This window comes from Mesocricetus auratus, unplaced genomic scaffold (genome assembly GCF_017639785.1).
Source record: "Mesocricetus auratus isolate SY011 unplaced genomic scaffold, BCM_Maur_2.0 Super-Scaffold_100004, whole genome shotgun sequence".
In the NCBI taxonomy this organism is placed as follows: domain Eukaryota; kingdom Metazoa; phylum Chordata; class Mammalia; order Rodentia; family Cricetidae; genus Mesocricetus; species Mesocricetus auratus.
The window spans coordinates 117,463,385-117,479,870 of record NW_024429189.1 but is presented as its reverse complement, the minus strand read 5'-3'; the positions used below and the strand labels follow the sequence as shown (position 1 = coordinate 117,479,870).

The 16,486-nt window shown below is 44.7% G+C and overlaps 1 long non-coding RNA gene across 1 annotated transcript; it reads right to left on the bottom strand.

The window, feature by feature from the left end:
- Positions 1-4,423: 4,423 nt before the first annotated feature.
- On the bottom strand, positions 4,424-16,254 carry LOC110339302. The gene is made up of 3 exons (XR_002381419.2): positions 16,102-16,254; positions 5,947-6,061; positions 4,424-4,696 (listed from the first exon to the last, which is right to left on the bottom strand). It is a non-coding gene; the product is annotated as an uncharacterized LOC110339302 (long non-coding RNA).
- Between the last annotated feature and the right edge of the window lie 232 nt (positions 16,255-16,486).

Below are 16,486 nucleotides of genomic sequence, written 5' to 3'. Positions count from 1 at the left end.
GAACAATGCTCACCTGATTCACCATTGGGTCAAGAAAGAAATAAAGAAAGAAATTAAAGACGTCCTAAAATTCAGTGAGAATGACAGTAAAACATACCCAAACTTATAGGACACAATGAAAGCAGTGCTAAGAGGAAAGTTCATAGCACTAAATGCCTACATGAAGAAACTAGAGAAATCCCACACTAGCGAATTAACAGAACAACTGACAGCTCTAGAACAAAAAGAAGCAAACTCACCCAGGAGCAGTAGATGGCTGAAATAATCAAATTGAGGGCTGAAATCAATAAAATAGAAACCAATAAAAAATACCAAGAATCAATGATAAAAAGAGATGGTTCTTCAGGAAAATCAACAAGATAGACAAAACTTTATCCACACTAACCAAAAGACAGAGGATGTCCAAATTAATAAAATCAGAAATGAAAAGGGGGACATAACAACAGACACTGAGGAAATCCAGAAAATCATCAGGTTGTACTTCAAAAACCTGTACTCTATAAAATTGGAAAATTTAAAGGAAATGGACAATTAAATTAAAAATTAAATCAAGACCAGATAAACAAATTAAATAGACCTATAACCCCTATGGAAATAGAAACAGTCATCAAAAGTCTCCCAACCAAAAAGAGCCCAGGGCCAGAGGTTTCAGCACAGAATTCTACCAGAACTTCGATACTCCTCAAATTCTTCCTGTTTAGCTATTGGCCAGTTGGATCTTTGTTAAACCAATGAGAGCAACACATCTTCATAGTGTACAAAAGATTATTCCACAGCATTTCCCCCCTTTTCCTTTAATTAAAAAGGAAGGTTTTAACTTTAACATAGTGAAATTATATGCAACAAAAACAGTTATCAAGTAAGAATTACGTTTACAACATCCAGTCCATTTGTATTTGACAAATTTAGGGGAACTACTCTATTACCTACCTTATCTTTGTGGACTAAAAGCTTTATATCTAGTTTATTTCTTGTCATAACGAAGGAAAGCCTTGCCTTGTTTCTCATCGTCTGCTTTTGGCAGGTGTTGGGTGGGCACACTGCTGTGACTCTGTTTCTGTCTGAATCATGAGCTGAGGTTTCCTGGCTCATGCAGGTGCTGCCTTTAAACCAAGACTTCGGTGCATTTCAGGTGCCGACCCTACCCCGGCAGGGGGAAGGGGTCACTTGTATTTCCAGCTTGGCTAAACCTCCCTTTGGAAGGCAGAGGCAGCCTCAGGGTCAGCCAATCAGAAACCAGTCAGACCCAGGCCTGGGCTAGATGCCAGAGCAGGAGAGATGCATTGGATGTTGTTTGGACTTTGCTTTTCCTTTCTTATTTTTGTTTAATGTTGTTTTTAAATATTTTAACTGATTTTAAGAGTTTTATAGAATGTACCCCTGCCCCCTCCTACTCCCACCGATATGTTTTTAATGCCCGCTGGCTCCATTTTGAACCAGGCTGTCTGTGCCATGGACCCCTCTGTGCCATAGGGTCCTTCTGCATATCTATTCACATTCAGATTCCTCAAGAATCTGTTCAAAGAAATCAGGCTTTTTGTATCGTTTGCCTCAAGCTGCTTCCCACGGCTGCCTAACCCGGTGTGAACTCCTGTCACTCTTCTGGGTGTTTGTTACAGTAGCACTTTTAGGTACCAGAATTGGAATTAATTTCCTATTGTTTTTCTATAATTTTTTCAATTAAAACAGTAATTTGGGATGAGACTGTTGCTCAGTTGGCACATTGTCTGGTGACCTGTAGGGGAACAAGAGTGTGATCCCGCAGCTCTGCTTAAACTCGGTGCGGGTTCAAGCCTGTATCCCCAACAGTGCATAAACTCAGTGTGGGGCCTCAATCCTATAACCCCTGAACTGTGGAAGTAGAGACCAGAAGCTCAGGGTCATCCTCAGCTTCAGCTACATAGTGAGTTTGATGCCATCCTGGAACACATGACACTCTGTCTCAAAAACCAAACAAAACCTCACAAGTTAACTGTGTACACTTTTTAAAGGTATTTCATTTTATGCATATGGGTGTTTTTGTCTGAATGGGTGTCAATTCATCACATGCACACAGTACCCATGGAGGCCACAAGAGGGCATCAGATCCTCTTGAGCTGGAGTTAAGAGAGAGGCTATGTGGTGCTGGGACCCAGATCCTATAGAGAGCAGCCATTGTTCTTAACTACTGAGCCCTCTCTCTAGCCTCATGTACAATTTATAATTTGTGTTCTGGAAGTCACAATTGCTAAACAGACCTCTGAGTCAGTCACTTCTAGAGAAAGCATCACCTTCGCCTTCCTGCTTTGACGGTTGCCTGCATGCGTTGGCTCCAGAGCTCGCCTCTCTGCCCTGCATTTCTGTCTTTACGTCTCTGTCTCTCACACATCTCACTCACACACAGGATGTGTAACTGACAGTCCTCAGCTGTGTGATCTGAATGAGAATCTTCCCCATATGCTCAAGTGTTTTATTTAACACTTGGTTCCCTGTTGGTCCTGTTTGGGGAGATTCTGAAACCTTTAGGAGACAGAGCCTTGGGCTGTGAGAGTCTGTAGCTTTGCTCTGCTTTCCAGTGTGCTAACAAACGGTGAGCAGCCAGCTTCCCGCTCTGGCAGCCTGTGGCTGCGCCTTCCTCGCCATTATGAACTTATCTAGAACTGTAGACAAATAAACTTTCTTCCATAAGTTGCTTTTGATCATGGTGGGGGTTTTTGTTTGTTTGTTTTCTTTTCTTTTTGAGTAACTAATGTAGAAACTGGTACCAGAGAGAGTGGGCTGCTGGTTTTTGGAGGAATGTGTAAGACTCCAGGACTTTAGACTAAAAAAGCAGTTGGGTGCTGTAAGCAGAATTTGATGGGCCATTCTAGGAGGATCCTGGGCAACAGCAGTGCTGAGGGTAACACACCTGCCACCTGCTGTCAAAGCTCTTCTATCTCCCAAATCTTTTCATGGCTGGAAGCACAAAAGTGCTGTTCTGCTCTTAACCTCTGTGATGTGACTCAGACCCTGAGATGTGCCCGAAGGCTGTCGGTGCGATCAGATTCCGGTGTTCTAAGAAAGGGACGGTTGGTTGGCCCTACAGAAGTTACTGGATTCGTTGGAGAACTCAGTCCTGATGTGTGAATGCACTCTTGGCATCTCTGTTTATTTGTACCTTACTGTTTTGTGTTATGCTGGGGGAATGACAGCTTGGAAGCAGCGACCTGAACATATAACCTACTTCTCCAACTTCTAAGCACGCAGCTGTAGAATGTGGCGCAATAATTAGCAGTTATATGTAGGCGCTGTAGCCCTAGTCTCTGGAAGACTCCTTAAAGGAAGGGCAGGGAGCCAGGCTGTGGTCCCAGCACAGGGGAGGCTGAGAATAGAGGATGGCAAGTTGATTACAAAGAGGGAGGCCAGGGAGGTGCAGACTCAAGTGGTCATCCTCTGTTGTCTGTCCTGTTTTTATTTCAGCATGGAACCATAATGGAGGCAAAGCTACCATCTACCCTGGCAGCTGAGGATGCCTAAGGATATGTGGACAGAAGAAGGGAAGGTGTTTAGCATGATGAAGATGTTTTAACATGGGAAGGTATCCAGCACAGATGTTTTAACATCTCTGCACCCCTGCCTTATGAGGAAAATAAGACCCAAGTCTGTAGAGGACAGAACCTTTTGTTTCTTGTGTTTCGTGGCACACACAGCAGCACTTTCCAACTACTAAGCCACGAAGTACAGAGGTGATGTAGGGCTACATCCTTGCCTAAGTTCAAAGGAAGGAGCTCTCTTCTCACACTTTAATTCTCTGGCCACATTCACTTGTTTCAAAAGATGTGAGGAGAAACAGGGTTGGGGGGGTGTTGCTGTTGTTTTGAGGTAGGTTCTTATTGTGTCCAAACAGTCTTAGAACTCACTGATTAGCCTAGGTTTGAACTCACATTCCTCCTGCCTCAGCCTCTCAAGTGACAGGCTCACAGGTGTGTACCTGGCTACAATAAGACCTTAACTGGCACCTTACACTAATTCATGAGAGGGAAATAACTCAAGAGCTCTAGGAAAACCTGTGGTAAATATAGGAGGTGGGAATGAAACAGGATACTTTCTTTTTTTAATTAATTAGAATATTTTCTTTGTCTTATATGCTTCTTCGTGTTTCAAGAGATATCATCATATACTACGGTTACAACGTTCGGTGAATAGTTTAGAGTTTCTTTTTTAAACTTTCTATTTAAATTAAAAACAATCTTATTTTACATACCAATCCTAGTTCCCACTCCCTCCCATCCTCCCATGCCCCAACCTGCCAAGTCCCCATCCCACCCCTTATTCACTCTTCAGGGAGGGTGAGGCCTCCCATGGGGGATCATCAAAGTCTATCACATCATTTGGGGCAGGGCCTAGGCACTCCCCCATATATCTAGGCTGAGAGAGTATTCCTCCAAAGGGAATGGGCTCCCAAAGTTCATGCACTAGAACTAAATATTGGTTCCACTGCCAAAGGCCCCATAGACTGCCCTGTCCTCCCAACTGACACCCATGTTCAGGGGCTTTGGTCCTGCTGGTTCCCCAGCAGTTAGACTGGGGTCCATGCACACCCACATGATCAGGTCAGCTGTTTCTGTGGGTTTCCCCAGCATGGTCTTGATCCCTTTGTTCATCGCTCCTCCTTTACAACTGGATTCCAGAGTTTGGCTCAGTGAAACAGGATACTTTCAAAAGAACATAACAATTCCTAAAAGCAACAGATACGTATAAAATAACTGAAAAAGAATTTTAAAACATGGTCACTTTGCAAAGGCTCAGTGAGACCTAGCGCATTGCAGTAAAAAGAGTTTCAGAAAATTGGAAAGATAATAGTGGATATGAATGAAAATTTCTGCAGAGATAGAGTGGCACAGTAGGGTCAGAGTCACTGTCACCATAGGCCACAGAGGATAGGAACACTGAAGAAGTTAAAGAGAATCCCAGCAAATTCCAGTGTCTTTCTGGTGTGGTAACTACCCCTCAGACCTCTCAAAATAATAGTAACAAACCAAAGAACTAAACACTTATAAACATTTATGAAAAATAAATGCTTCTGTGAAGATAAAACAGGAGTCTAGAAGACACCTGAGAGTCGTCAGATAATCCAGGAAGAGATCTGCCGCAGTCCAGTGACAGGATTAGCATAGTAGAAAGGACCTCTGGGAAGGCCAAGCCATGCTCTCCAATTAAATCATGAGTTGTAATTTTCAGTTGCTACAAGAAGCAGGTGTCAAACAGCTTTCACCAGACCTTGTGGGAAGAGAGCTTTCACTGAGCTGCAGAGTGAAACGATTCCAACAGAATGGGTTTGCTGGGGAATAGCAACTGACTGTTTTCTCAAAAGAAACCCTGGGATCAAGGAAGGAAATAAGTTAACCCACCCAAAACAAAGCTGTTTTAGGATGATGCTGGTAATGATCATTTGGCCTAACTGGAATGACTGTCAGGAATCATGCTACATGGCTGTTTTGAAATACAAATATACAGATGCTTTGTCCTTATGTAAACATCTAAATAGTTAGAATACCTGAAGATAAAAGGAAGAAAAGAAAATATCCATAGATAAAGAGAAAAAAACTCAAGAGTGTAGAGAACCTACTTAATAAAATAATATCAGAAAACTTCACTGATCCTGGTAAAAATATGGATATCTATGGTGTCAGTTCTAGTTAGCTTTCTGTTGTTATGACAAACACAGTGACCAAAAGCAACTTGGAGAAAAAATAGGTTATTTCACCTTACTGGCTATAGTTCATTGTCAAAGGAAGCCAGGACAAGAACTCAAGGCAGGAGCTTGAAGTAGAATCCACAGAGGAATGCTACTTATTGGCTTGCTCCCAGGCTCAGTCAGCTCCCTTTCTTACATAGCCCATGCCCACCCGCCTATAGATGGCATTGTCCAGCATGTGCTGGACCAGCTATAGCAATACCAATAAAGAAAATGATCCACAGACATACCTACAAGAAGCAGTTCCTCAATTGAGATTTCTTCTTCCCTGGGTGTGCCCGGTTGACAGCTAAGATTAGCCATCAGAATACCCTAGTTCCATTTCTGTTGCTGAGATAAAATACCCTAGAAGACAGCAAACAATGGGAGAGGGACTTATTTCAGCTTACAGCTCCAGTTACATTCAATCATTGTAAGAAAGTCAAGGCAAAAACTTCAAACAACATACCCACAGTCAAGAGCACAGAGAAATTAATTCACACAAAATCACTCACTTGCTTACTAGTGGTCAGATCATTTCTCCATTTATACAGTTCTGGGCATCTTGCCTAGGGAGTGGCGCTGCCCACAGTGGGCTGAGTCTTCCCACATCAACTAACTTTATTGAGACAATTCCCAACAGACATGTCCACAGGCTAATTGAGTGGACATAACTCTCTTTCCAAGTGATTCTAGATTATGCCAAACTGACAACTTAAACTAAACATTACACCTGGGCAAGAGGTTTATAAAACACTAACTAGTCATGAGCACAAAATATTTTCCCCACAGCTTATTATAGCCAAACTGCCAAAAGTACATTAAACAGAAAAGGGTTTTAAATTTATAAAAACAAAAGCACCAAGACGTAGTTAAGGATATCTCCATTAGAGAAACAATAGATTTTATCAGAGAAGAAAATAATAGAGGTTGGGAGAGAATGGAATGACATATTCTAATTCCTGAAAGAAATAAATCATCTGAATTACAAAAAAAAAAAGCTGATCTGAGTGCCCTGTGCTGCTGTCCGAGGCCAAGGTGACATCTGGGCCCAAGCTGCAACCGAGGGCCAGGTCTGGGTCCATTGCTCTACTGCGGCCAGGGGCTTTGTTGGTGTCTGTGGGGCCTGTTGCCATGGGGAGGCATGCAGATGCTCCGGAGTCTGGACCACCACCTGGGGCAGTGCTGGTGTCTTATGGGCTCTTCAATGGCTCCACCTCTCACCCTAGGAAGGTGACCCCAGAGGCCCTGGCTGACAGACTCAGCTACCACCCAGGCATACATCCAGGGCTTTAAGATGGTCCTGACATCTACCCCATCTATGACCTGCTGGAGGGAGTGAAGGGAATGATCTGGAACCATAGTCTTCATGACTCAGGGCAACAAATATCAGGCTATCCCAGGAAAGATGTGGTGAGGGTCCAGTATTGATGGTGTACCAGAAGTCAGAGGCCTTGAACCTGGCCAACAACTCATTACACAATGAACATTTGCAAGTAAAGTTGTTTGGACAAAAGGGTCTGCTGCATGGCACACTGAAGCTCCCACCGCCACTAGGACAAATGAAGAGGTGAGGGAGAGGCAGGAAAGATGAGGGGCAAAGTTTGTTTACTTTTTTGTTCTGTTTCGGTTTTTTGTTTGTTTTAATTATTTTTTACTTGTATTTTTTTATTTTTATCTCTTTTTAAATTTTCCTTGTGGGGTTGATACAAGGGTGAACAGTAAATATGGAGGGACTGGAAAGTAGGTGAGATTGGAGTATGTGATATAAAATTCCCAAAGAATCAATAAAAAATCATGTTAAAAAGAAATCAAGAAACTTCAGAACAACTTCTATAGGACCTAGCCACTTCCAGTCACGATCCAGTTCACCACACAAACGTCTTTACCAACACAAATAAGATTCCCTTTGGCTGCTCCTCCCATGAAGAGAAAACACCGAGGCATGACTGGACAAGATCAAAGTGGCATGGCCATTGCCATAGTAAAACAATGACATGTGCCTTGAAGTGCATTAGTTAATTCTTTTTCTCATCCAGACTCATTCCATCTTCTACACACATCCAACTAGTTTCAAAATGTTGCCTTTTCTCTCAGAAACATGTTTACAAAGACAGAAATCTGCCATGCCCTTTTTAAATAAAAGCCTGATACTGAGCAAGGGACACACCTTGCCTTGGGAAGCTGAAGACTAGGGACACAGATGCAAACTTCAAGGCATGTTTGAACTGCAATAGCTACTTGCTGATTCACTCATATTAAAAATAAAAATAAAAATAAAAAGATTTTTCTGGGGCTGCAAAAATGGCCCAGCATGTGAAAGCACTTGCGACACAGGCCTGATGAGCTGCATTCAAACCCTTAGGTCCTACGGTCAAAGGAGAGAGTCAACCCCCAAAACTTGTGCTCTGACCTGCACATGTGGGTCATGGCACCCTGTCATATTATACACACATACATTGTATGCACACAATAATGATAATGCTAGAGATGGTTCAGCAGTTCAAAGTGCTTGCTGCTACTGCAGAAGACCTGGGTTCAATTCCCAGAAGCCACACATGTTGGCTCACTTGACACCCTCCTGACTTCTGCAGCCCCTTCCTTCACTCATGTGGTGCACATGCATACACTCAGGCACACATGCACGCGCGCGCGCACACACACACACAATATTAAGTAAACAAATATTTGTAAATAAACTTTAATTTTAGAAGGCTTTCTGAGTTCCCAGATTATCAGCAAAGTAGTAACTTGTTCAATTAATAAACAATAACGTAGATTCTTCTCTGAAAAGAATTCGGTAAAGAATCGTGTGTGTGTGTGTGTGTGTGTGTGTGTGTGTGTATAGATGCATAAGGTGATGCAGAACTTATGTGCAGAAAAGCACGACGCATGTAAACATCTGGCTGACTCGGTGTTTCAGGAGAACTTGCGCACAGGTGAGAAGGTAGCATGCCCTGCACTGAAGTAGGCCCTCTGCTAACACATGTGGCTTGGAAAAGCACAGATGTGAGTCTCCAGCCTCCAGGGAGTCATATAAATGTTTGCTGCAATTCTTCCCTATCCGTAAATTGCCCTGTACTTAACAGGGCTCACACCTCTAAGCCACCCTTCTGCCCTGAAGGCATACCTAGTGCAGGGCTCTGGGTAGTGTTCTCTCAATCAGAGCCGCTTGGCCAATAGACTGAAGTCATGGTTGACACAGTCGCCTATATTCTCCTGTTCTACTGGTTGAGCCCAACTTCCTCCTAAGGTGACAATACAGATCTGTGCTCAGAGTCATACTGCCTGAGAGTCCTGGACTCCATAGAACCTACTGCCCACTGAGAGGAGCCATGAAGTCCCCATTACCTACTCTTGTGATAATTATTCTCCTGACCCATTTGGTCACAGGTAAATGCAAAATCTTGGTGCAGATTAGAACAGCATCTTGTACAGGAATCCCTGATGTCGTGAGCTAAGGGGCAGGGTCCTCACTGGGAGGGAGTTGAGGTTTTTCTCAAAGCTCCTCAAGGATTCCAGAGTGGGGAAAGGGAATGAAGACCCAGGACCACCCCCTCCAGAGGGAGAGGTGCTGCTGGCATTCTGGACTCCCCTTGTCCTCTCACTTGGGCTAATCCTGTCCACTTCTCTTTGTTGGCCATGAAGATGCTTCTGTAGTATCCCTTCCCCAAGCCTCACGGACGTTGTATTCTGATTCCCGGCTATGGGACTGGAGAGAGCGACACTACATTTGGGTACAGGGAGCTGGTGGAGCTGGCACCAGACTGTTCTCTCTGTATAGGAATTCCTTCTCTTTTTAGGTTGGATGGTGGGTGGGTTGGTTTTGAGTCAGGGCCCTGCACTATAGACTAGCAGGCCTTGAACTTGTGGTTTTCTTGCCTCAACCTCTGAAATTCTGAGATTGCACACTATATCAGTTTTGTTTTGTTGCATTAATTAACTAACATGTTTTGAGACAGGGTCCTGCTGTGTGGCCCAATCTAGCTTCAAGCTCACAGCTCTTCTGCCTCTGCCTCCTGGGCACTAGGATTTGAGGCATGTGGCACCAGTGTGGCTTTTGTTTTATTTTATTTCATATTTGTGGAGCTGGGGACCACACTCAGGGGCTTTTCCTTGATAGGCTTCTGGCATTGGGCTAGATACACAGCCCTGTTTTACTCTTAATTGTCACACAATTGTACACATTTATGTGTGATTATTGTAAATGACACCACAAACTCTTACCTAAGTATTACTGGGACCTCTCTGACCCTGTAGGTAAATAGTAGAAGTTCTATTGATCCATCCAAGGTGTCATTTCTCTTACCTCACCTGGCATATCTACCACTAGTTACTATTATTTGGATTTGTGTTTTTTACTTTTTTTGCTTCAGATTTCTTAGGAGTATTATAAAACAAGTTTCTATTTATATTTTTTAAATGTCTTACAATACATTCATTTCCCCTTAAAATTTTATTTAAAGGACAAAATTTTCTTTTACAAGATTCTCGTCTAGTCCTCAGAGGGGGGTTGAAGAGCTGAGAAGAGATATTAGTAGTGGTGCACTGTAACAAAGACTGCACTAGTCCATGACTGTTCCCACGCCACACCCTTCTGTCTGTGACTCTTTTCACAATCTGTGGCTATTTTTCTTCCTCGCTTCCTTATGGCTTTGCTGTCTCCCACTCTCTGTCATCAAGTTCTTAGACCTTGCCTTCTTGCTCATTATCTTATTCCAAATATCTGGCCAAGTTCTTGATACTGACCAGAGGAATGAGTTAGGCCACAAATTTCGAAGTAGGGATCCATTTGCATTAGAGCACAGGGTGAGGTAAGTCACAGTTATATATAATGTAGACACACACAAGTACTCCTGAGGGGTGTCTCCCCAATACACAGGAGGGATTCACCGCCCGGCATCTCAACACTCAGGAGGCTGAAGCAAAAATTCGAGGCTAGCCTGAGCTGCATAGTGAAATGTCTCAAAACAACAATAACAAAATTATAGAATGCACTTATAACTCAATACCATAGAGGCATATACAGATAGGTATAGAGTATCTAAATGTGTAAGAAAATGTTATAACTGTCTTTCCAAAGCTATCTACATTTTAAAGACTTATTTTTATTTTGTGTATTTGAGTATTTGCTGGTGGGTGTATGGACCACCAGGGTGTAGTAGCCACAGGACAGGGAGTCGGATCCCCTGGAACTGGAGGTACAGACAGTTGTCAGCTGCCGTGTGGGTGCTGGGAACTGAACCCAGTTTCTCTGCAGGAGCAGCACTGAGCCACCTCTCCAGCCCCCTTAAGTATCCACTTTTAACAAGGCAATATGTAAAACAAGTCTAGAGTCACAATCCTGTCATTTGTAGGACCTCAGAAATATGGAGAGACTTTGGAAATCTCACCAATCATCAACAAAAACCCTGGATGTGTATTTTGACAATGGTGAGAGAAATGCCCACAATGATTTGTGTATTCCCCTTTTTAAATGTGCCATTGCTTCTATTTGGGTCTTTATTTATGTTTTTTGTTACATTTCAGGAAACTGGTCACAGATTTTTTTTTGGTATAAAAACATTTTATATTTTTTCCCATTTAAAATGCTGGAAAATGGCACTGTACGTGAGTACAGAATTCTACTTTCAGAAATGACAGGTCTTTTCAAAAAAAATCTAATTTACTCTTCAGGGAAAGTTTACATGACTAAGAAAAATTGAACAGCAACTGGCAAGAGCCTGGGGAAAACAGTGCTCAGAAGGTGGACGCTATTGGTGTGTTGTTTTTTTTTTGAGACAGGGCCTCTCTACATAGCCCATGCTCTCCTGGAATTCACTTACGTAGTCCAGGAGGCTAGCCTGTAACTCAGAGATCCACCGATCTTTGCCTTTGCCTCTGAGTATTGGGTTTAAAGGTGCCTGGCACCAAGCTCTGTCCAGGCATGGCTTTATCTATGCCTGTTCAGTAACTAGGCATCATGGCTTGCTCTCCTCTCTGCAGGCAGCTGGTATGTGAAAAAGTGTGCGAACCAATTGGGCAACTGCAGGAAGGTGTGCAGAAAAGGAGAGTTGTCGACACAGCCTGCTACGGGGATGTGCCCCAAAGGAAAACATTGCTGTATTCTGAGCTTCAAAATTTGTGGTGGGGCCTCAAGCAACGGAGAGGCGGGTGGTACAGCAGGCACAGGCGGGACTGCAGCAGCAACTACCCCGAAGGCCACCACTGCTGCTGCCTGAACGCTGCAGCCTGTCTCTTGACCTAATGGTTAATTAAAGCAAAGAGGCCTAAACCGGTGTTGGTTTCCTCTCTACAACCCTTTCCTTTCGCCAGATTTGGCAAGGCACCCTGTCTCCTCACCGTAGCAGTTTCAGGGTGGGGCACAAGAGGGGTTAGTTGCCAAGCTCCCTTCAGAACTGAGAAGTAGAAGCCTGGCTTCCTAAACAACAGGTACAGACCTTCAACAACCCCCCCCCTCCACGTGCGTGCCCTGACCAAGAGAGCCAAGCTTTAATGTACCAAGCGTGGGGAGGGACGGCTCAGGCACTGAGCCTCACAAGCAGCCCAGCCCTAGGGTAGAACCAGAGCCTGGACTTGTGCAGCTCACAAGGATGCTAGTGTTAACAGGGGATGGCTACTTGAAGGCAGAAGTGATTTTCTATGAATTAAAGGCAATATTCTCAGTTTGAGATAGGATCTCACTACGTAGACCAGGCTGTCCTCAAACTCGTGATTTTTCTGCCTTAGCCATCCAAATGCTGGTGTTGCAGGCATATGCTGTGAGACCCAAACACCTATACATATTTTTAAATGACTGTAACAATAGCAAAGCACCCTGCAGGGTGGGAGAGAAGCCTCTGTGTTGCTCTTACAGAGAACCAGGGTTCAGTCCCCAGCACCCACAGAGCAGCTCACAATCTTGTGAAACTCCAATTCCAGGGGCTCTTTCTCTCTCTTCAGGCCTCTGGGGAACCAGTTACAAATGTAGTACACAAGCCGGGCGTTGGTGGCGCACGCCTTTAATCCCAGCACTCGGGAGGCAGAGGCAGGCGGATCTCTGTGAGTTCGAGGCCAGGCTGGACCGACAGCCTCCGAAACAGAGAAACCCTGTATCGTAAAACCAAAAAAAAAAAAAAAAAAAAAACCAAATGTAGTACACGTATGTGAATGCAAAAGAAACACCCATACATATAAAATAACTTAAAAAATCATCCTGAAGAACTCCTTGGTGGGCACCTTCTTATGTGTGACTTCCCCCACCAACCCAGGTCCTGGTACAGCAGCCTCACTTCGAAGAACAGCAAACAATTTCTGAGACAGACTCAGCCGCCTATACCATGATGTTATTGCTAGTCATATTTCCCTTGCAAATTTGAATTTTAGCTTTCAGCTTAGGTAGGAAGGAAGAGATCTCAAGGACTTTGGTGTGACCTGAAGACTGGGCAAGATCCTCACCTTAAGTAGCAGGATTTTTCTAAGGTCTCTGTCCCCCAAAATAGCTTGACAGCAGCACCCTGGTCTACTCTTCCTTCCTCAGCCATAGCTCTGCAGAGCACTTTCTTGGTACATGCAGTAGCCACGCTTGCCTGTTAATCAGTCTGATTACTTGGGGGATAGTGAGTGGGGTGGGCTGAATACCTTCCTCCCCATCTTTGGCACAGCAACATACTTCCAATTTAACACAAACAAAACAATGACAAAAAAAAAAAGAAGGGCTAGGAAGATTCTCAGCAAAGTACTTGCTGCAAAAGTATAAAATTCACTCTCCAGAATCCAGATAAAGCACTGGCTGACTTGTAGCCTAACGCTGTGGGGAGCACACAGGAGGATGCAGCGTTGTGGGGAGCACACAGGAGGACCAGCGCTGTGGGGAGCACACAGGAGGACCAGCGCTGTGGGGAGCACACAGGAGGATGCAGCGTTGTGGGGAGCACACAGGAGGACCAGCGCTGTGGGGAGCACACAGGAGGACCAGCGCTGTGGGGAGCACACAGGAGGACCAGCGCTGTGGGGAGCACACAGGAGGATGCAGCGTTGTGGGGAGCACACAGGAGGACCAGCGCTGTGGGGAGCACACAGGAGGACCAGCGCTGTGGGGAGCACACAGGAGGACCAGCGCTGTGGGGAGCACACAGGAGGACCAGCACTATGGAGGGCAGAGAGTTGCTTGGACTTCAGGTTCGGTGAGATCCTAACTCCAAGGAGTAAGTGGAAAGTGATAGACCCAATGTCCTCTGTTCTCCACATGGGCATAAAGGCACTGTGACCACACACCACACCACACCACACCACACCACACCACACCACACACACACACACACACACACACACACACACACACACCACACACGGAAGAGAGAGAGAGAGATTAATTTATGCCTTGCCCTCCTAACAAGCCAAAGATTGAGTGTAGACACCTAACAGTGGAAGGAAAATATTGTTACAGTGGCCATCTCCACTCTTGATGAGTCTGAGTGCCACCAGTACACAGTCCTTTCCCTTCACGTGATCCTGGTCCAGTTACTAAAAATCCATATACATCCAACCTTCTCTGACACACGCACTGGTTCCTGTCTCCACCATCCTCCACGGGATCAGTCATCATGACTTCCGGTGGTGGCGTCACCAGAGCCTCCCACGGCTCCCTCTGTGCTCCTCTCACACATATGCAGCCATCTTCTACCGTGGCAGCCAAGTCAGTTTTTTGAAACTCAAATAGGACCACTAATCTCCCCTCTGAGGTCTTCGATCAAAACATGGCAACCGACACTCAGGTCCAGTATCATTGCCCACTGTGTTTGAGCCTGCGTGGGATCTGCACTTGTACTTCCTGTCACTCTCCACACAGCAACTTGACTTCCGGCACACGTCCTCACCTAGAGGTTGACTGGCGCTCTCTGGATTGCTACTAGCGTCCAGATAAATCTCTTTCCATTACCTCTGCCTGGGGAGGGGGCGGGAGCAGAAGGATCTTATAATTCTTGTTAAGGACATAGATAACCACATTGCAGAACTCTTCCGCTTCTGAGGCTCCACTATTACGTTTACTCTACAAGTTTGTGCCATCTATATGTCTGCTCACGACATTTGTTCAATTGTGGAAACCGTTTTTCTCCCTTATCATCCCCTAGCTAGCATTTCTACCAACTCCTTTTTTTAAAATTATGTGTGTGCACAGCAAAGTGCAGGTGTCAGAAGAATCCAGAAAAAGGTACCAGCTACCCTGGAACAGAAGTTTCAGATGGCCGTGAGCTGCCTGATGTGGGTGCTGGGAATGGAGCTGAGGACCTCTGCCAAAGCAATGAGCACTTTTAGTGACTGAGCCATCTCTCCAGCTCTTAAATTTTTTAATTTTTATTTGTGTGCCTGTATGTGGTACATGCCAGTGTGTGTGCCCACAGAAGACAGAAGATGGAATCAGATTTCCTGAAACTGGTATCTAACACGGGTGCTGGGAACTAAATGCAAGTCTTCGGCAAGAGCAGTGTGTTACTCAGGGTTCTCTGGAGGAACAGAACTGATGGAATGAATCTACATATTAAAAGGGTACGTGTAAGAGTGGCTTACAGGCTGTGGCCTCGCTAGTCCAACAATAGCTATCTCCTGATGGGAAGGCCAAGAATGCAGTAGTTCAGTCCGAGAGGCTGGATGCCTCAGCTGTTCCTCAGACTGTGTTGGAATCCCGAGGAAGTAGATTTTAACACCAGTAGAGGAATGCCTCCTTGGCAGGTCAGATGGACTTGCCAGCAAGAGCAAAGGCGTGCAGGGAAGAAGCAGAAGCTCCCTTTCCCACTCCCTTCTACACGTAGGTGTGACCCAGACTCCCTGTGGTTCTTCCAGCCTCAAATGATCCAGGTCTAAGGTGAATCTCCCTACTTTAAATTATCCAGTCAAGAAAAATCCCACCAGGCGTGGTGGCTCACGCCTTTAATCCCAGCACTCAGGAGGCAGAGGCAGGCAGATCTCTGAATTCAAGGCCAGCCTAGTCTACAAAATGGGTTCCAGGACAGCCAGGGCTATAGAGAAATTCTGTCTCAAAAAGAGAGAAAGAAAGAAAGAAAGAAAGAAAGAAAGAAAGAAAGAAAGAAAGAAAGAAAGAAAGAAAGAAAGAAAGAAAGAAAGAAAGAAAGAAAGAAAGAGAAAAAGAAGGAGGGAAGGAAGGAAGGGAGGGAGAGAAGGAAGGAGGGAGGGAGGGAGGGGGAAAGAAAAAAAGAAAACTCTTTCACAGGTGTGCCCACTTCCTTGGGTTTTAATTGCTTTCAGGTGTAGTCAGGTTTACACACAAGATTGGCCCTCACATGCCACATGTCCTCCTAGCCACTGTGCCATACCTTCAGGCCTGTGAAGTCTGTATTAAGTCTTATTGATGAAGTAAAGGGGGATCTGCATGACCCCAAGGATCTGGGGTATTACTGAAATCTTACCTTCATTTATTGTAGATCTTCCCCTGGGAAATGGGCTTTTGTTCTTGGAAAGACATAGCAATGGTCTATGTCACTGCATTTGTCACAACTGGTAGGCAGCATTTCCTCCTCTACCCACGGCTGTCTTTGTAGGCAGAACACATAAACACACACGGCAGGGTGGGCCGATGGAAACAGGGGGCTGCAGCAGAGAAGGGCAGTAGGAAGGAAAGCATGCGGACTTTGGAGTCATACTTATCTAAGGTCAGTTCTCTGTCCCATAGGATGTTCACCTTTAGATAGGGGCAAGTGATATCCCATCTCTGAGCACATATTTTTGAACATGAAAAATAGAGAACATATGTACTCTATTGAGGATATATTACATTACGTATATTACATTTGC